This window comes from Octopus bimaculoides, chromosome 12, assembly GCF_046866305.1.
Source record: "Octopus bimaculoides isolate indiv1 chromosome 12, ASM4686630v1, whole genome shotgun sequence".
Classification (NCBI taxonomy): Eukaryota; Metazoa; Mollusca; class Cephalopoda; order Octopoda; family Octopodidae; genus Octopus; species Octopus bimaculoides.
The window spans coordinates 43,316,296-43,338,795 of NC_142939.1; the positions used below are offsets into that span (position 1 = coordinate 43,316,296).

The window sequence follows — 22,500 nt, forward strand, 5'->3', positions numbered from 1 at the left end:
ACCTCACTCATCCTGCATATTGAAATATCGATATAGTAACTACTTTAAAAAACCTTATATATATATATATATATATATGTGTGTGTGTGTGTGTGTGTGTATGTGTATGTGTGTGTGTGTGTGTGTGTGTGTGTGTGTGTGTGTGTGTGTATGTGTGTGTGTGTGCATACCTACATATATATGTATATATACATGCATATATGGGTACAGGACATAAAAAACGTGAATAAATAGAGAAACGAGACAAGCAACACGCAGATTGAATATTAGGTGGTGTTCCAGCTTGGGTGAAATCAAATGACTCAGTTGTCCCTATCTGTATTAGATCTCCTTGATGGTGTGTATTCGCTCGTCGGGCATGGCGGTTTAACCACGCTTGCATAATATAGATTATACAGTGTCATGTAACCACAGAATCCATCTTCCTGTGCTTTAAAGCGCAATATAGCTGTCCACGTTTCGAAGATGGGGACAAACGCGACCACAAAGCAAATTCAATAAAATTTGGGATTTTTTGTGGAGGGTTAAAGTGGTGACAAAAACAGGACAGTAAGAACAAAACAGTAAAAAGAAACAGTGAAGGCTGTTAAGCCAAGACGATGTGAAGTGGTGAACGCTAGAAAAACGAGCTTTGAGAAGAGAAAAGTAAAAGCACGTCTTATGTTTAGGAAGAAGTGGAAGAAAGAAAGATGGATAGCCGCTGGACACGTGTGAGCAACGAGAGAGAGAGAGGGGAGGGAACGGTGAAGGGGAGAGAAGAATTGGGAAAGGGTGGGAAACAAAAACAAAAACAGAAACGAGGAAGAACAAGTAAGGGAGATAGATCGAAAGAATAGAGATACAATAAGAGTGTGCATCGTAAAACTTAATAACTACAATAACTACAAAATCATGATCTATAATTCAGTCTGTTTTTAAGGGGCTCGCTTTGCGAGTTGCATTTCCTCGCGTTCGGTAAAAATGTGTTTTTTATGGTAGTCTGACATTAGAGTCCCCCATAGCTTGAGGCATTATTGTGTAGTAATGCCCTTATATAAATAATTAATTCATATATATATGTATATGTATATATATATATATGTGTATATGTATATACATATGTATATATATATGTGTATATATATATGAGTATATATTTGTGTATATATATGTACATATGTATATATATACGTATATATATATATATATATATATATATATATATATATATATATATATATATATATATATATATATATATATATATAAAGTATATATATATATGTATATATATATATGTATATATGTATATATATATATATATATATATATATATGTGTGTGTGTGTGTGTGTGTGTATGTGTAAAGTTTTTTCTAGACCAACGCCCCAACCCACAACCCGACACCTCCACACTCATTCGTCTGGCCGAACTTGTCCTATCTCTCAACTGCTTCTCGTTCGCGGGAGATATCTACCAGCAGGAATCGGGAGTGGCCATGGGGACGAGAATGGGCCCCAACTACGCGAACCTCTTCGTTGGTTATGTTGAGGCCCAAATATTCTCCAGTTTCACTGGTCCCACTCCCGAACTATACGGTCGGTATATCGACGACTGTATCGGTGCCACCTCTCTCTCCCGCGAACATCTTGACTCGTTCCTCTCTTTCGTTCAATCTTTCCATCCTGCCCTCCACTTCTCCTGTACTGTCTCTGACACCTCTGTCCCCTTTCTCGACATTTCGGTCAGCATCCTCCACTCCGCCCTTAGCACCTCCATCCACTACAAACACACAGACTCACACTCCTATCTCAACTTCTCCTCCTCCCACCCTAGACACACAAAACTTTCCATCCCCTATTCCCAATTCCTCCGTCTACGCAGACTTTGTAGCGACAGCCATGACTTTGAGACTCAGTCTCAACTCATGGCTCACCACTTTAGCCTGCGTGGATATCCACCCACCACCATCCACACCGCCCTTGCCAGAGCACGTTCTGTGGACCGTGCATCTGCTCTCTCCCCCCGAACCCGCCCTGCCGTTTCCTAACGTCTACTAACATCATATATTGCCTCTCCTGCTCTCTCTGCCAATCCCTGTACATCGGACAAACGGGGCGGCGCCTGGCCGACCGATTCGCGGAACACCTCCGAGATATCAACGTCGGCAATGACACCCCGGTGTCACGCCACTTCCGTTCTGCCGGCCACTCCTTGCGGCAACACCTGTCTGTGTTTGGATTGTCCATGCACAGGGGCCATCCGGACTCCCGTTTGCGCCGTGAACAGGGGTTAATCTTCTATCTTCGCTCCTTTGCGCCACATGGGCTCAACTCCCCTCCACTCTTCATCTAACCCCCTCTTCCTGTCTCTCTCCCCCACCCTCCCTCCTACCACCCATCTCTCCCCTCCCCCACCTCCTGCTCCGACTCCTACTTCTTTGTACCTCTCTTCATACTTCTCTCCACTCCCACTTCTCTTCACCCCTACTCTTTCTCTCCTCTCTCTTACTCTCTCTCACTCTCTTCTCTCGTACTCCCCCCTCCCCCCCTCTCCCGTACTCCCCCCTCTCTCACTCTTACTCTCTACACTCTTACTCTCCTACTCTCTACACTCTTACTCTCTTACTCTCTCACCCTTACTCTCTCACTCTCTTCCCCTCTCTCTCACTCTCTTTCTCTTCCTTTCTTCTTCCCCCCCATACCCCTCTTCCCTCTCTCTCACTCTCTTTCTCTTCCTCTCTTTCTCTTCCTCTCTTTCTCCCCCCATACCCACCTTCCCCTCTTTCTCCCCCCATACCCACCTTCCCCCTCTCTCAATCCCCCTTCCCTCTCTTATACCCACCCTCTCTCCTCTCTTCCTCTCCCCTCCCATACCCATCTTCCCCCTCTCTTACATCCACCTTCCCCTTCTCCCTCCTCGTCAACACCCCCTCATAAGCTCATCCCACCACACCCCAACACACTCCTACTCTACCTTCCCACACCACCCCATCCAATTCCTTACACCCACCACCCACCCCTACCCACATACCCCACCCTACCCACATACCCCTACCTCTACCCCACACTCCACCCATGTGTTCCCCACCTCCCAACACCCTCACATCACACCACACCAATACCCTTGCATCACACCACGCACACCACACCAATACCCTCGCATCACACCACGCACACACTACAACTGACCAACTACTTTCTTCCTTTCTCCCTTCCCCCATTTTCACACTACATACGTCAAGATCACCAGCAGTCTACCTCCCACACACAGCCCCTCGTTCCCGATCACCGTTTGTTATCTCCCCCTTTCTTAGCTCTCCTGAAATAAGAATTTCTAACTTCCGGTCAGTCATTGTTATGATCGGCCATTATTATGATTGACCGTTGACTGAACACTATTCAATTTTTTTTCTCCGTGTTTTTCTCCTTGTCTCCGTATTCTTTCTGTTGAAGAGCGTAGCTCGAAACGTCAAAGACTTTCCGTATTCCCGAGCGTCATACTAATATATACTTTTGTTATTTACACCACCTGTCCTCGTCTGTTGTTATTTTTTGTATATTCTCCCATATATATATATATATATATGTATATATGTATATATATATATATATTTATATATATATGTATATATATATATATATATATATACATATTTACTCATTTACTCATTTGTTTCAGTCATTTGACTACGGCCATGCTGGGGCACCGCCTTTAGTCGAGGAAATCGACCCCAGGACTTATTCTTTGTAAGCCTAGTACTTATTCTATCAATCTCTTTTTGCCGAACCGCTAAGTTACGAGGACATAAACACATCAGAATCGGTTGTCAAGCGAAGTTGGAGGGAGAAACACAGACACAAACATATACACACACTTCTTTCAGTGTCCGTCTACCAAATCCACTCACAAGGCTTTGGTCGGCCCGAGGCTATAGTAGAAGACACTTGCCCAAGGTGCCACGCAGTGGAACTGAACCTGGAACCATGTGGTTGGTAAGCAAGCTACTTACCACGCAGCCACTCCTGCGCCTATATATATGTATATATAAAGGTATATATATATGTGTATGTGTATATATATATATATTTATAATTATAAATATACAGGGATTAGCAATTGAGTTGCTTCTCCAACATACTGAAAATTTAGAAATAGCAGTCTGATATCTCTAAGTTAGCTGGCTAAACCGTAATCCCTTCCACACGGGACTTTTTTTCATACGGGACTATTTGTGACGCACATGGAATAGATTTCTTTGAGGTGAGGTGCCTGAACTCGCTAGCCGATGAATTCGTAAGTGCCTTTCTTATCGTTGATTTTTGGTGTCGCATGGCCAAAAATTACCGTGAATTTTTTTAGAGACACTTTCAAATTTATCAGAATATTGAGGCTGAAGATTGGAATAGTGAAATTTCCATTCACTTAACCATGAAACGATTCGTATCCAATTAACTAAAGGCTTGGTTTGTTTACGCTTTTCCCTCCGGTTTTTTGTTCTATGTGTGCCATAAATATCGCCATCCACTTTAGAGAAAAATTTGTAGTTTGGAATCAGTAGTTCCTTGACTGCTATTTCTAAATTTTCAGTATGCTGGAAAAGCAACTCAATTGCTAATCCCTGTATATTTATAATGATAAATAGTTTTACCGATAAAGGTTTTTTTCATACTGAACTACTTGGCAGAATTGTTAATTTTTAATTCTATTATTAATTGACGATTCTCTGCCCTTATTCTTGTATATATATTTATATGTATATATATATATGTATTTATGTATGTACATATATATATGTGTATATATATGTATTTATATATATGTATATATGTATATTTAAATTTGTATATATATATATATATATATATATATATATATATATGTGTGTGTGTGTGTGTGTGTATGTATATATGTATATATATATGTATATATGTATATATATATATATATATATATATATATATATATATGTATCTATATGTATCTATATGTATCTATCTATCTATCTATCTATCTATTATCTATATATATATATATATATATATATATATATATATATATATATATATATATATATATATATATATATATACATATATATATATAAAACATAATAAGAGTGAAAAAACTACAGAAGGCTTGTGTTACATGGTTAAAGTATATATTTAAATTATGTCATAAAAATGTTAGAAAAATGTTAGAAAATCTTTTTGGTATATAAACATTGTATTTTGAGAAATAACCGGTTTCGTGTTGTCTTTTCAAATTTCTCTACTTCATTGTAATGTGTTCGCTCCAGTCTGAAAAAGAAGAGTTCTAGATCGGGGGAGGTAATTAGGGATTTCTTCCGGTATAGGGGAGATAATCGAAATCTAGGAGGTGGTAGAATTTGATTAATTTACCATGGTTTTGTTCTATATTTTTTCCCTTTTTTCTCAGTGGGGTGATGAATTGCCTTATTTAAATGTGTTAGCAATGGTTAAGTTTGGGTTTGTATTTTTGAATGAAAAAGGTTTCCTTATTTAATCTAATCTGTGTTGGGGTTTTAATGGCAAATTCATAGAAGGGAAAGATTATAAATAGTGGTAGCATTTGTTTTCGAATTTCTCAATATGATCACTAAAAGGTATCATTCGGTATTCTGGGTATGCAATCTGCTGGCGGTGCAGAGTGCATCTACGTCTGAGCGATAATCCTGTGGACCCTATGTAGTTCTCGTGGCAGCCCGAGCATCTTATTACATAAATAAGGTTTTCTGAGGCACAAGTAAAGTTAGATTTAACTTTGAATTTGTGTCTCTCTTTGAAGAGGAGTTCTGAACCTTCTAGAATGTTTGGGCATGTTGCACAATTTGGTCGACCACATTTTTTTACTTTCGCATCTGTTGTTTCGGAAAATAATTTTGCCTTTGTGAGGATCTTTTTCAGTGATTTTGGTTGTTTGTGGCTTTTGATGATTTTGTGTGTGTGTAAAATTTCCTTTAATTTGGGGTCCTTATGTAGCATTGGTTTGTTTTGGGTGATGATGGTGAAGGCTTCTTTGTTTCTGGGGTTGTATGTGGATAAGTACGGCAGTATTTTCGGGGAATGTGTGTTGCTGTGTTTAACTTTTCTTAAGTTTTCTATGTTAATTTGTGATGCACATCTGATTCCATCCTCTATGAGTTGAACTGGGTAGCGTCTGTCAATTAGTGTGTTTTTGAGTTCTTGTAGTCTGTAGTCTCTAGTATTTTGTTCTGACACTATTGTGCATATCCGTCTTACAAGGTTGAAGGGGATGTTTGTCTTGGTGTGTCTTGGGTGACATGAATCAAATAGTAGATATTGTTTGGCGTCTGTGGTTTTGTAAAATATGTCCGTTTCTATTTTTAGGTTTACATTTTTAATTAGTATATCCACGAATGGGAGCTCCTTTTGGTTGTACTCCATTCTGAACTGTATGTTTGGGTTGACACTGTTCAATAGAATTTTGAATTTCTCTGCACCGCCAGCAGATTGCATTCCCAGAATACCGAATGATACCATTTAGTGATCATATTGAGAAATGCGCAAAACAAATGCTACCTCAATTTATAATCTTTCCTTTCCATCAAAGTGCCATTAAATCACCAATACAGATTAGATTAAATAAGGAAACCTTTTTCATTCAAAAATTCAAACCCAAACTTAACCATTCCTAAAAAGAATTCATCCTATTATTGAATTTAAATATATAACCAGAATATATTCAGTGCTGAATTTATTCTGAAAAAACACATGTACCGAGATGCAATTCGAAATTCCTGCCACTTACATAGGTAGATAGCGATAAACAGTCTTCTATGTACTATATTGGATACAAGGTGTTCGCTTGGTATGTTGATTTTCTGTTTACTTCTATTTATCTTGACCATATTATACTGATCGCAATCAGAGGAAGGCCACTTGATTAGTTGGTATAAAATCAGTGACAGACAAGCTCCGTCCTCCATCCCACACACTACCTTTTCTATTGCTAATATAATATTCTCTGTTTCTCGGAGGTGACATATCATCGGTTTCCTCTACTCAGCCATCCATTATCTCCACCTCACATCATCCGTTTCGTGTGCAATAGTTCAGACTCAGACCACGGACTAGCCTATGTACTCAATTCCTATTACTTCCACTTTGTAGACCCGATTCCCAGCTTTTGTCTATCCAATAGGTGTCACCTTGCAATAGTATAACGCGAACATCAACGAGAACTCTCACTAGTTTTGGAGGATTTGCAAATGACATAGACATTGCCCTTTCTTCCAAACTCGGAAATTGCAGTTCTATATCTTAGAGATGAGGAATTATGTACATTACTTTACATTATTTACATTTGACGGATATTTGTCCTCATCTAGTTTGTTGTTAACACAACGTTTCGGCTGATATACCCCCCAGCCTTCATCAGGTGTCTTGAGGAAATTTCGAACATGGGTTCTCATTCCTAAGGTATTTTTCGATGAGAATGAGAACAAAGGTTCGAAATTTCCCCAAGACACCTGACAAAAGCTGGAGGGTACATCAGCCGAAACGTTGTGTTAACATCAAAGAACATGAGGACAAATATCCGGCAAATGTAAATAATGTAAATTATCGGAAAATGCAGCATCAAAAATAACTGCAACACTACGCTATGTATTTGAGGTGATTATTCATTAACCTCATCTTTAAAGATAAAGCAATGTTCATATTTATCTCTTCATGTCGATCAATTTCATCCCTGATCGTTATCAGATATCTAGAACCAGTGATCTCCACAATGCAGATAAGAATGTTATTAGCTCCAGATTAAAATTATAATTGTGTAGTTTGAATCCAATCTGGTTTTGTCTGACAAATAAAAGCCACTTACTTAAAGTTCATGTAAACTCAATATGAATAGTGGCTGGTGATTTAAGCACGAGCCCACTAATTTTGAGGAGAGAGGAGTTATTTGATACCGCTGTGTATATTACTCATTTTATCGATCCAGTAAGGTTAAAAGATAAAAGTTCAGCTCGACAAGATTTGAACTCAGTACGGAAAGAACCAGAAACACTAAAGCGCTAATTGAATTAGGGACTGCGATATATTTTTTTAGGAAGAATTCATTATACAACAAAATGGAAAATATTTTAAGGAACAAGGGTTAACATTGGTGAAAAGTTTTAAAAACGAAAGGTTAAACAAACGCCGAGATAATTGCTGCTTGGAACCATCGATTTCTGTATGGACTCCAGCTATTCTGTATTCTTAAACAGGATATTTAGTTTGATTGTCATCTGAGTGTCCTCTGTTGCGGAAACCAAGCGCAGCATCATGTCTCACGTCCCCCACTTTAACCTCATTAGATTTATTTGAGAGATAATAAGGAGCTGTTAGCAAGTGTCATTGAAAGCATATTTAATATAACAGTCAGCGAGGGAACTTCTTCGAATCAGCTTTATATCAAACTATACCACCTTTAAAAATGAAGACACAGTTGTGAAAGTAATCCTAGATAAGCTATGCTTGCAAAACAAAATATATAGATTGCTGATGACCACAATACCATACATCATTGGTCTACTTGACTAAGGCGGTTATGAAGCTAAAACGACAACAATAATAATGGTTTCAAATTTTGGCACAAGGTCAGCAATCTCATGGGGCAGTGGTAAGTCGATTGTATTGACCTCAGGTGAATTATTTCCCAAATTCTGGTGAATCTATGTTATAATATTCATGCGACATACATCGATGGAGAATAATGGAAAAATAGAGGAAAAGATAATATGAGAGACGCGCTAGGATACATAAATATAAAGAGATAGTATGATAGGAGCTAAACGCTTCCATGCTGTTAAAAAAAGATAAGTCAAGATATATTTAAGTGGCGTACACTAATTGACAAGGCTAGTTTGGAAAATTATAACATTCCAAGAACAGGAGAGAATTCTTGGTTTCTGTCGAATGTGAAATCAATTAGCGAAAAAACATAAGAATTTCCAGATAAATCTTCCGTTTGTAAGATAGAAAAGATAGCGATGCTATGTATGAGGTAAATATATTTCAAGAGAAATACCGCTGTGAATGAAGTAAAACAAATATTGACTTGTAATCATGAACTTATTTTCTAATTTCGGTGTGAAAGACCTATTTCGGAAGAGACGATGAGCGTAGTATGAAGCATATGTACGCCCACGCAGACACAGACATGGTCTCTTCTCTTTCTCTCCCCTGCTCTTTCTCCATCTTTCCTTGCACACTCTCTCTCTCTCTCTCCCCATCTCTCTCTCTCTCTCTCTCTCTCTATATATATATATATATATATATATATATATTCTGTTTCTTCTTTCAGTCACTTGACTGCGGCCATACTGGAGCACCACTTTCAAGGGTTTTAGTCGAGCAAATTGAGCCAAGGACGTATTTTTTAAGCCCAGTACTTATTCTATCGGTCTCTTTTGCCGATCCGCTAAGCACACCAACATCAGTTGTCAAGTTTGGATGCGGCCACAAACACAGAGACAGAGACAAACACACACATTGATGTAGATATATACATATATGTAATATATATACAATAGTCATTTCCGTGTCTTCCACACAGCTTTCACTAGGTTAGGAACAAGAGATATATAAATATAAGATCGAAGGATGGAGGTGTAGGAAGAAAGTTAGCTTGAAGCAATTCATAGTAAATATAAAACAAAACAAATCTCAGAGGCAATAGCGGTTTATTGAGACGGAAGGTTGTGGATTTTTTCTTATCAGAGTATGATAAACTGAAACGCTATCCTTCTCAACAAACCACTATTGTCCCTGAAAGTTGTTTTGTATCTATACTACGGATTGCTTGAAGCTACCTTTCTTCCTACACTTCGATCCTTCGAAGTTTTATACGGCGGGCTTCTTTCAGCTTCTATCTCCTGAATCCACCCAAAAGGCTTTGGTCGGCCGGGGGTTATAGAAGAAAACACTTGCCCAAGTGCCACGAGGTGGGAGTGAACCCGAAACGTGTGGTTGGAAAGCACTGCATACATGAATACACTTGCATTCACCACGGGCACACATTCCTATGTTAATGTATGTATGTATGTATGTATGTATTTGTGTATATATACATATATATTACATAAATTTTATCTATGCATCTATCCATCTATCTATGAATACACATACACACAAACACACACATATCAGGTTGTTTCTTATGACCTGTCAGAAAGTTGTAGAGACCGTTACGTGCCTCCAGTCATTTGCGCCTGACGAGTCACTAATACAGCTGAGCACTTTACAGGTGCGAAACCAGTGGTCATTCTGTGACTCCCCCCATAATAAACAGTCTTTCTAAATATTTCTACTGTCTTACGGCACGCTTCTTTTTCGGCTGTAAGAACTAATGGCTTCTGGCCGACCGCCAACACCTGCTATCTCCCTCTCCCATGTTCTTGCCTTTAGGCTTTCACTTCATACACGCCAGCTCAATTTGATTTGTTCTCAGTCGAAAGACACCTGTTGTTATATACTTGTTACTTTGTATTTGCAATTGTGTACCATGTTCTCCGTTTTTTGTCTTTGTTGCCGTACACATTCGCTAGCTTTCAGATAAAAATTCTAATGCTCTTAGATTAGACTTTTGGGTGGAGCAACCAGATCGAATTGTCTCAAGTGGAACTGCCCGAAACAGTAAGAACATATGGCAACTTAACTGAAAAAAGAAGGCCACAAATGACCCGCCCTTTTATCCCCCCGTCCTTCTAATTGTTGTTTCTGCTGGCCGCTTTTGTATCGTCTATCTGTCGAAATGTTTTATAGTCCTCTACTGGGTTTTTGCTCCGTTATATATATATATATATATATATATATATATATATATATATATATATATATATATATATATATATATATATATATATATATATATATATATATATATATATATATATATATATATATATATATATATATATATATATATATGTATGTATGTATATATATATATATATATATATATATATATATATATATATATATATATATATATATATATATATATGTATGTATGTATGTATATATATATATATATATATATATATATATATATATATATATATATATATATATATATGTGTGTGTGTGTGTGTGTGTGTGTGTGTGTATTGTTGTTGCGAAAATGGTACACTTCTTCCCCCGTGACAAAGTGGTATGAACCAGCCACTATAAAGTCAGACAGTCAGTCGTTGTAGAAAGACATTAGTAGTAGAGTCTTTGGACGAGTTTTAAGTTGGAGTTAGTGATAGCTATGTGATATATACGAGTTCGAGTTAGCGACAAGGTAGACGCTTCAAAATCAATTCTTGCGAAGCCCTCAACGATAGTACGAAAGACTAGTCAAATATAATAAGACGTGGAATACCGCCACAACGTGATAGTGGCGACAAGAAAACTACAGTGCCGACAATAACATACAAGTGGACGAGGATCTACATTATAACAATATATATATATATATTTTTATTCGTTTCCGCCATGCAACTGCGTTCATGCTGGACCACCACCGTGGGGAAAATAGGGAACGTTTCATGAATTTCTGTGTCATCCTCGTGCCATGCTAATCTCAGCATCGTTCCAATTTTGAAATATGTACTACCAAAGGAATTCTCGAAAGCAGGATTGCAATGAAGACAGCTTAGAAAATCGGGTAAATACCCTTTAGAAGACAGGAAAAGATGGCTGATAAGCCGCTCTAGAGACTCGAACGCAGTATCTCCGAAATTCCGGCTGATCAGTGTGTTCAGTAAAAGTATTCGTAAATGCTATATGCAAAAATATTCGAGAATATCTTAATTATCAAGGAAATATAAAATATCAAATGTTAAAGATATTCCTAAATGTGTTACACAAGAATCAGTTGTCATCCAGAAAGGACGCATTTTATTCATCACTCTTAATGTAAAACTAATTAAAAGGAGGGAAATATAATTAACACCAAAAAGTACCATAGCCAATTAACCTACTTCGTCTGATTTATTCACAGATGTCGTTGCAGACATGAAAGAAACAACATGTTCAAGGTAAGGTATTTACTAACGATATTTTGGAATTAATTTGAATTTCGATACCTCGGTACTTCAGTTGATTGAACAATCGGCAACGTGAATTTCATGGTACCATGTACGAAGCTCTATGTTCTCACAATAAGAATGTGCACAGTACCACACACATACATACACACACATATATATAGCTGAAAACGCATCATTGGGTTATCAGTGAGATCAGAGAATTACGCATGCATTCTGCATACTTTATTGTATAGACCCAATAATGTTTTCTTACAATTTGGCTATGAGGAGAATTTTCTCTCTAGATTATTTTCTGGGTGCGCACGCACATGTTAAATATTATTGTAAATACGTATATTTCATTTAATACTGTTTCATTGAGATAATGACGCTCTCTCTCTCCCCCTATATATATATATATATATATATATATATATATATATATATATATATATATATATATATATATATATATATATATATATATATATATGTATGTATATATATATATATATATATGTATGTATATATATATATATATATATATATTTATATATGTATATACATGTACGATCTTTTTACTCTTTCGTTTTTCCTTCTTCTCTCTCTTATTCTTTTACCTCCTCTTCTCCCACTATTCTATCCTATTACTCTGTCACTCTCTCTCCCTCACTCCTCCTCCCTCACTCCTCCTCCCTATCGTATATTGTTAAATGCTCGAAATACGAAACTAGAAAAACAGCCAACAACTGATGAAGGGTCGTTCTTTATGTTGTTTGTTTTCTTTTCCATCTGTGTCTTTCGTTGTTCGAAAGAATAGTTCATATTCCATGTACTCGTGCTCGTACTTTTTTATTGTATACCTTTCATGACGTCCTGTGTCCATATATGCATATACGTATAGATGTAAATATGTACATATACGTATATATATATGCATATATTATATATTTATATATATATATATGTATATATATTTATATATATATATATATATATATATATATATATATATATATATATATATATATGTGTGTGTGTGTGTGTGTGTGTGTGTGTGTGTGTGTGTGTGTGTGTGTATAAAGGTAATTACATGATGTATTAATCTCTTAAAGGCATGATTACATCCAAGATTACACTGGTTCAATACCTTATATCCCTGGGAAATAAATTTCCCTAGATCAATAGGTATATATTAATCATATAATCGATATTCAATTGTAAGAATGATTAGCAATTTATTAATGAATAGTTATTAACCGTTAACTCCCCATTTTCTTCTCTTAATTGAATATGGATTATACATACACACACATACACACATACATACATACATACATACAAACATGCATACATTCATACATACATACATCTATGCATATGTATTTTTTATGTATGTATGTACGTATGTCTTTATGTATCTACCTACATGATACCATTGTAAAGATAAGTGATATTTTTATTTTGCGCCTCAGAGTCTCTTTTGAATATGAATTTCATCTGAGTGTGCGTAAGGCGATGTTCAGATGTGTTATGACTTGCTCGTATCGCAAGAGACTGTTTTGATCATAATAAAAGTATTTTTTATCAATAGTATACATACATACACACACACACACACTCACACACACTGAGACACACACACACATACACACACCCATACACACACACACACAAACATATATGAGAGAGGGAGAGAGATACGAAAAGACATATCTATACGTATACTGATAGATAGATAGATAGATAGATAGATAGATAGATAGATAGATTCGACTGCATATGTGCGTAGGTATATATGCGAATGTATACCACACATTGAACGTGTAGTAATATATTTATAACAGTGAACATCCCACTTATGTCAATGGACTTCCAGTATCTTATTATTTTATTGCATTTTATTTACTTATCTATTTATTTTACTGTTTCTGACGTGGACAGAGGCAGCCATTGTTGTCTATTGTAGACGTCTACTTTTGCATTCTTTCTGTTGCCTTCCTATTTATCTGTAGATTCTGAGATGAATCTAAACATCTCTAACAAGGCACCATTTGTCTACAGAACAGTAATATGTTCCTGTCAAAGTCACAATCTACAACAACCGAAGAAGAAAAAAAACAAGAAAACAAAAAAGAAAGAAAACAACCAACGGATGTTTTCCGACAATGAAACCCCAGAAGAAGAAGAACAACAACAGCACCAACAGTTTGAACTTCAAACAACGTGAGGGATCATCACTATAAACACTACAAGGAGCAATACACCACCACCAACACAACCACTGCCACCACCATCATTACTACTACTACTACTACCACCACCATCACTACTACTACTACTACTACCACTACAACAACACTTGCTACTAATACTACTACTACTACTATTACTACTACTGGCTGTATTACTGTTTCTATCTACTACGACTATTAATACTACTACAACTGCCACTGCTTCTACTGCTACTACTACTACTACTATCACTACCATCACTACTACTGCAACTATATTAATATTTCTACTAACTATTTCACTGCTGCACCTACTCCTCCTCCTCCTCCACCTCCTCCTCCTCCTCCTCCTCCTCCTCCTCCTCCTCCTCCTACTACTACTACTACTACTACTACTACTACTACTACTACTACTAATGCTATTAATTCTACTGCTACTACAGGAGCACTCCATAGTTTACGACGACGCGGGTCCGAGCTCATCCGATCACCAGAACAGCATATCTGAGCATTCCACAGACATGTATACCCTTAACGTAGTTCTCAGGGAGATTCAGCGAGAGGCTGGCCCTTTTGAAATACAGGCACAGCCCATTGTTGCCAGCTGGGTGAACTGGAGCAACGTGAAATAATGTGTCTTGCTCAAGAACACAACGCATCGCCGGAAATTGAACTCACCACCTTACGATCGAGAGTCGAATGCCCTAATTACGAGGCCATGCGCCTTAAAGGAGCACTCCGTCGGTTGCGGTGACGAGGGTCCTAGTTGATAAGATCAACGGAACGGCTTGCTCGTGAAACCAATGTGCAAGTGGCTGAGCACTCTACAGACACGTGATACCCTTAACGTAGTTCTCAGGAAGATTTAGCGTGACATAGAATGTGACAAGGCCGGCCCTTTGAAATACAGGTACTACTCATTTTTTGAGAACTAGAGCAACGTGAAAATAAAGTGTCTGCCTCAATTGAACTCACGACTTTACGCTTGTGAGCCGAATGCCCTAACCACTAAGCCACGCGCCTTCACTTACTGCTACTACAACTGATGTGGTGTTGTTGCTCTACTTGCAGCTGCTGCTGCTGCTGCTTGTACGACTTGTATTATTTATGCTCTTACTACTAACTTTGTTTCTGCTGTTTCTGCAAAAATAATCCCAATACTACTACTACTACTATTTCTACTACTACTACTACTACTACTACTGCTACTACTACTACTACTACTACTACTACTGCTGCTGCTACTACTACTACTACTACTAGTACTACTACTACTACAGCTGCTGTTGCTGCTGCTACTGAGCTACTGTTGCTGCTGTTACTGACATCATGTTTATTATTACAGTTCGTCACAACCTGTCCCTACCACTAATTAGTCATTCAGTCTGCTAGAAATTGCAATGAAATCCTGCTTATAAAGACCCCCCACCCTCCCACCCCCAAAAAACTGTGTGATGCCGCGTTTCCAGCATACATATGAAAAAAAAAATGGATGATCAAAACTGGGTTACATTTGATAATAGAACAGGCCGATCAGTGATTATCTGGGGTGATAAACAATGAAAAGTTAAAGATGTGAAACAAGCTACAAATAACACGAAGACCACGCTTCTTATTATCACTGCTTTTAGACAAAGCAAACTTATAGACAACTTACTCAACCAAATACAATTACCAAATATTACTGAACGCGTGGATATGAACGAAGGCCTTTCATTCGGATTTTGGCTATAGGCTTTCAGGTTTTCGATCAGGTGTGCAACCAGCTTTTTTAATAAGAGTTTAAACTGACCGCGTATGCCACGGATACCCAGACCGATAACGTAAGTGTGAGGTAGAATGAAAGTGATAGGAGTGTTTCAAGGCTGGGCATTTGGTTTACAGGTACAGCCTATCAAGTTGACCCCTGTACAGTTTCCGTCTACCAAAATTCACTTAGAAAGGTTATGTCAACCTGAAACTATATAAGTCAGCTTGCCTTAGGCATCGCGCAGTGGGATTAACCCTAGGAACGTAAGACTGGAAACAAACCTCTTAACCCCTCCCCATGTATGTGTCCTTATGAAACATACATAAAACAGAGTGTGTCATATGATTGCTCCATACAGACTAGTTTGACTTGGCGCTCAACAAAAAGAAAGCAACAACAGTAGCAGAAACAAAACAGCAGCAACAGTAGCAACAATAACAGCAGTGACGAGTGCGATGTTGAGTCCGACAATAACGATTACGTTACTACGGAAAAGTAATTAACAGAGTTGTTACTTAGAAAATTACTATTTTAAAATTTCACAGCGTGAGATATTCAGCGACTGTACTTCCGAGTAAAGATTGTTTCCCAACATACCATGGCAGTCCTGGTTTAGGACGAATGTTGCTGTAATTATTTTGTGCTGATGAAGGGAAATAACCCGGAAATCGCGATACACAGATATTGTTTGAGCTGAGTGGGGGTGCTAGATTCCCTTGTTCGAAAATATAAGAACACAGATCGTATCGTATAGCCAGCTGTAGACGATATTTCGTGGGGCTAAATTACAGCAACATTCATCCTAAACCAGGACTGCCATGTTATGTTGGCAACCAATCTTTACTCCGGAGTTGTTATTTGTTGTGAACTCGGTGCTCTGAGTTCAAATCGCGTCTATGTCAGTTTTGCTTCTCATCTTTTCAGACTTGAAACAGAAGTACCAACAATGTACTGTACTTTGGCGAATCTATAGAAATGTCAGCTCGGTGCCTTACTGTATTCCTTCCTGCGTTTTGCTTTCTTATTTCGAATCCCGCATAGTCCTAATCTGTCACCCTCTTTAACTCCACCACACCCAGGGTCAACTTGATTGATTTTGGCAGAATCAGCTCTGTTGTAAAGATTCCTCTGAATTGAAGGACACGTCCACCTTCCCCAGTACTGTAGTTAGAGTATGTACCGCCAAAGTTAACTCTTGGATTTGCTCACCCGGGCCCCATGGATATAAGAACTTGCATACTTGACTATGAAAAGCCGCCTCCTTTAAAAACAGCACCTGGGAGAGATCGACCGCTTTCGCCACTCCAATCCTACGCTATTGACCTTCGACGTTCCTGGATTCTTGTCTCAGGAGCTCTTTGATGTTTCATGGTCTTTGCCCTCCAGTCCGACCTCAACTACAGCAGCAACAACGACAACAACAGCAGCAACAACGACAACAACAGCAGCAACAACGAAAACAACAGCAGCAACAACGACAACAACAGCAGCAACAACGGCAGCGGTAGCAGCATCGACAACAGCAGCATCGACAACAGCAGCAGCAACGACAAAAGCAGCAGCAACAACGACAAAAGCAGCAGCAACTACACCAGCAACAACAACAATAGCAGCAGCAACAACGACAATGATAACAGCAGCAGCAACAGCAACGACAACAACAACAACAACAACAACAGCAACAACAACACCAACAAAAACAACCATAGCAGCAGTAACAACAAGAAAAAAAGCAACCACAATAACAAAAACAACAGAAGAAGAAGAAGAAGAAGAAGAAGAAGAAGAAGAAGAAGAAGAAGAAGAAGAAGAAGAAGAAGAAGAAGAAGAAGAAGAAGAAGAAGAAGAAGAAAAAGGAGAAGAAGAAGAATGAGGAGAAGAAGAAGAGCAACCCGACCAACGCCAACAGTAAGAACAGTTTGAGAGTCAACCACCAAATGCTTTCATTCTTTCCACAGAAATGGTCGCTGCTTTGCAAATGACGAAGATTTTATTTGCGTTCTCCTATTTTGCTGTTGGTGGTGGTTTTGGCGGTAGTGGTGGTGGGGGTGGAGGTGGGTGGGTGTCTGGAGGGTGATAGTGGTGGTGGTTGTGGCTCTGAGGATAATACTGCTACAGATGCTGATGGTAATAATAATTAAAGTACAGGAGAAAGCCGGGTGGTGAACTGGCAGAGTTGATAGAGCGTCAAAACACCAATCCCTTGCGCTATTTTTTGCTGCTGTTTACATTCTGAGTTCAGATTTCGTCTAGGTCAACATTTCCTTTTATTCCTTTCGGGCCGATGAAATGAAGAACCAATCAAGTACTGCTGTCGATAGTCTCAACTTACCCTTTTCACTCAATATTGTAGAATTTGAACCTGAATTAAATACCGTAAAAGCTGAGCTCTGAGAAAATCATTGCAACATTGGAGAGACATTGCTTTGTGGAATTTATTCTGGCTTTTTACAGTCTTGAGCTCAAATCTCGCCGAGGACAACTTCTACTCTTTCAAGGTAGACTAAATAAAATATCTCCAAGGGACCGATGGTTTCATTAAATCTGCAGGACCTCTGCTTAAAGTAGTAAGAATTAGATAAGAAATCATAACCATCGTCATCGGCATCATCATCACCATCATTATCACAATCCTAGTCCTTTTAATTCTCCTCCCCTCCCCCCATTGTCATCATAATCTTTCACCTTCTCTACATCATCATCACCACTATCATACCCATCATAAACATCCGCTGCTTCCTCCTCATCATCACAGTCATCCCACTCATCATCACCCTTATTATCATCGTCATCATCATCACCATCGTGATAATTATTGTCGTCGCTCCTGTCTCTATTGTTGCTGTTGTTGTTGTGGTGGTGATGGTCATGGTGGTCATGGTGGCGGAGCTAGCAATATTTGTAATAGATTTGCTCCTGCTTTGATATTCATGGTAATTACGTTGATTCAGCTGCTAATTGCATAATAATGAGTCAGGCACAAGAACAGCATTTTGAGGGGAAGGGCAAAGTCGACACCATCAACACCACACCCTGACTAGTAGGCTGTTTCATTGATCCTGAAGGCATACTAATCTCACTGAGGGCAGCTTTGGTTTTCATCCTTTCGGTGTTGATAATATGAAATACCAGTCAACTACTGGGGTCCGATAGAAGTTAAGAGGGCCTCGGCTGGAGCGCTTTTGTTTATAGGTATGTAAAATCGTAGCCAACCTGGGACTTAGCATTAACAATTAAAGCATGACATTAATATTTGCTAGGCGTGGCTGTGTGATACGAAGCTTGCTTCCCCAAAAAATGGCTCCAGCTTCAGTCCCACTGCATGAAACTTCGGGTAAGTTTTATACTGTAACTTCGGGCCGACCAAAATACTTTTGAGTGAATTTGGTAGTCGGAAACTGAATGAAGCCCGCCGTATTGATATGTGTGTGTGTGTGTGTGCGTCTTTGTGCTTATGTTTGTCTCCCACCAGCACTTGACAATCAGTAACGGTGTGTTTACATCCCAGTAATTTAACGGTTCGGCAAAAAGAGACAATAGATTATATACCAGGCTTAACAAAATAATAACAATAATAATAATAATAATATAATAAATGCCCGGATGCAGTACCAGGCAGTGGCTCTCGTGGCTTCTGATCTTAACTGATTGGAAGTGTTATCATGTACATTGTTTTGTCTTGGTATAAAAGATGGGCTACAGCAAATATTCTGCTTAATACCACAGATTTGCTTGTCAGTTGTTTGACCTTAACCAGTTGAGCATGTCCCTTGGTGACTGACGATATGTGCATCTCTGATCATGAGCAGAAGTAGTGGGGGAGCATCATAGCCATGTGTTGAGAGGAGTTCTTTGGGATTTAAATAATTCACCTTTGGAAACATGGGTGTGTTGCTCAACATCCTTAAACAAACCTTATTCAGAGACCTTTTGAGCGGGATGGGCTACTCGATCTGAAGAAAATTCTAACTGGGCCCCACCTGCGAGGTCATGCGCTGTTTCTCTTGATACGAGATCACCATGTCGCGCACATATGGTTGTGATGCATGTGCCTCGTGTACCCTTATCAGGCAGGTAGTCATGATGGGTATAATGGGCTTCGTATATTTTACCCCAGTGTCACTTTGATGACATGCACTGCTCTCTCACTCAATAATAATAAAGCACTAATACCACTCTCAAGTGAACTGAATAGAACAGGGTATGGCTACAAAATTGACAACAAGAAAATAAGCCATCTATTTGATATGGATGATTTAAAGCTATATGGGAAAGATGAAGAGTTTCAAGGACTACTACATACTGTGAAAGGATTCAGTGATGATATCAGGATGTTGTTTGGCCTTGAAACGTGTGCCAAAGTCACTTTTAAGAAAGGGAAATTGATAAAGTCAAGTTCAATACGATTAGATGTCGGAAGAGTAATAAAAGAACTAGAACAGGAACAAACTTATAAATACCTAGGAATAAATGAAGGCTATGGTATCCAGCATGCAAGCATGAAAGAGAAGGTCAGGAAGGAATGTTATAGAAGACTTCCAGCAGTTCTGAAGTCTTAGCTGAATGCATATAATAAGATATTAGCCATAAATTCTTTAGCAGTCCCAGTTGTTCTTTATAGCTTCAATGTGCTTAACTAGAATAACAATGAAATAATCAAAATTGATAGAAAAATCCGATAGCTACTGACTTGTAATAAGATGCACCACCCAAATGCAGACGTGGATCGTCTTTACCTTCCCAGAGCTCAGGAAGGTCGAGGCTTGATCCAGCTTGAACTTACGTACATAACCACCACAATCGGACAGGCTAAAATACCTTCAAACAACCAACGATTGGATGCTGAAACTTGTTGAAAATCATGAAAGACCGAAAAAACTTCACTCTATTCTGAAAGAGAGCAAACATTCGCTACCGAACTGTTAGATACCCACCAGCTTGATCAGATTGAAGGAAATGCGCCAACTGCTGCTGCAAAGAAAATAAAATTAATTGCAAAGACAAAAGCACATGAAAAATTAGCTAGCAGATGGGAACAGAAACCTCTGCATGGCAAGTATGTGGCTCGTAGCAAACAAGCTGTTGTCGACCAGAAACACACGCATCAATGGTTACGAAGCTTAGGGATAAAAGCAGAGAGTGAAGGTTTCATATTGGCTGCTCAAGACCAAAGCTTATTAACCCGGAACTACCAAGCCAGAGTGATAAAAATGGAGCTGACACAAAATGCCGATTCTGTAACGATGCGATTGAAACTATACACCACCTAATCTCAGGGTGTGGAGTCTTAGCACATGTAGAATATAAAGCAAGACATGACAGAGTCGGCCGGTATTTTCACTGGACAATATGTCGGCATTATAAGATCAAAACCGCTGACAAATGGTATAAACACCATTCTGAAGCTGTGACTGTGGGAGAAAATGTATCGATTCTCTGGGACTTCCCCGTACATACCGACAAAACTATAAAAGCTAATAAACCGGATATTATTATAAAAGATCAGACAAAGATGTGTTTATCAATTGAAATGAGTATTCCCTGCGATCACAATATAGCGGCGAAAGAATTTGACAAGATCAGTAAATACAAAGACTTGCTAATAGAAACTGAAAAAATGTGGCACCTCAAGGCGACTACCGTACCAGTGATTGTAGGATCTCTAGGAATGATAAAAAAAAAAAGGTACTGAAACCTATTTGAAAATGATACCAGGCTTACCATCCCTACAGGAAGTGCAAAAAATCGTGTTAACTGGAACGACTCATGTACTGAGAAGAGCATTATCGCTGTGAAAACAGCATCCATTCATGAATTTATATATATATATTTTTTTAATACATATTTTACCTGTGAATTTGCGTGTGTAAACTGGGAATGCATACTATGAGTTTCTCTGCCCTAGGTGTACGGAAAATACTCGGCGAGAAATGGAAGAAAATTTGAGGAAAGAAAAAAAAAACATAATAATAATAATAATAATAATAATAATAATAATAATAATAATAATAATAATAATGATAATAATAATAGAGAAATTAAGGCAAATAGACCAGATATAGTTGTCAAAGATCATGAAGAAAAAAAATGCTTTCTGATTGATGTATCAATACCAGCAGATGACAACGTTTCTCTAAAAGAAATGGAAAAACTTTCAAACTACAAAGACCTGGAAATAGAGGTAACTCGAATGTTTAATCTAAAAACAGAAACAATTCCTATCATAGTAGGTGCCTTAGGTAGAATTTAAAAAAATATTCATTCAAATACATAACAAAAACACCAGGACTAATAATAATAATAATAATGGTAACAATAACAACAACAATAATAATAACGATAATAATAATAATAATAATAATGATAATAATAATAATAATAATAATAATAATAATAATAATAATAACAATAATAATAATAATAATAATAATAATAATAATAATAATAATAATAATGATGATGATGTATCGATACCTGCAGATGACAACGTTTCCC

General features: G+C 38.0%; 1 pseudogene; it reads right to left on the reverse strand.

Moving 5' to 3' along the window:
• Positions 1–11,520: 11,520 nt before the first annotated feature.
• LOC128249231 (U6 spliceosomal RNA) lies at positions 11,521–11,617 on the reverse strand (annotated as a pseudogene).
• Positions 11,618–22,500: the final 10,883 nt, after the last annotated feature.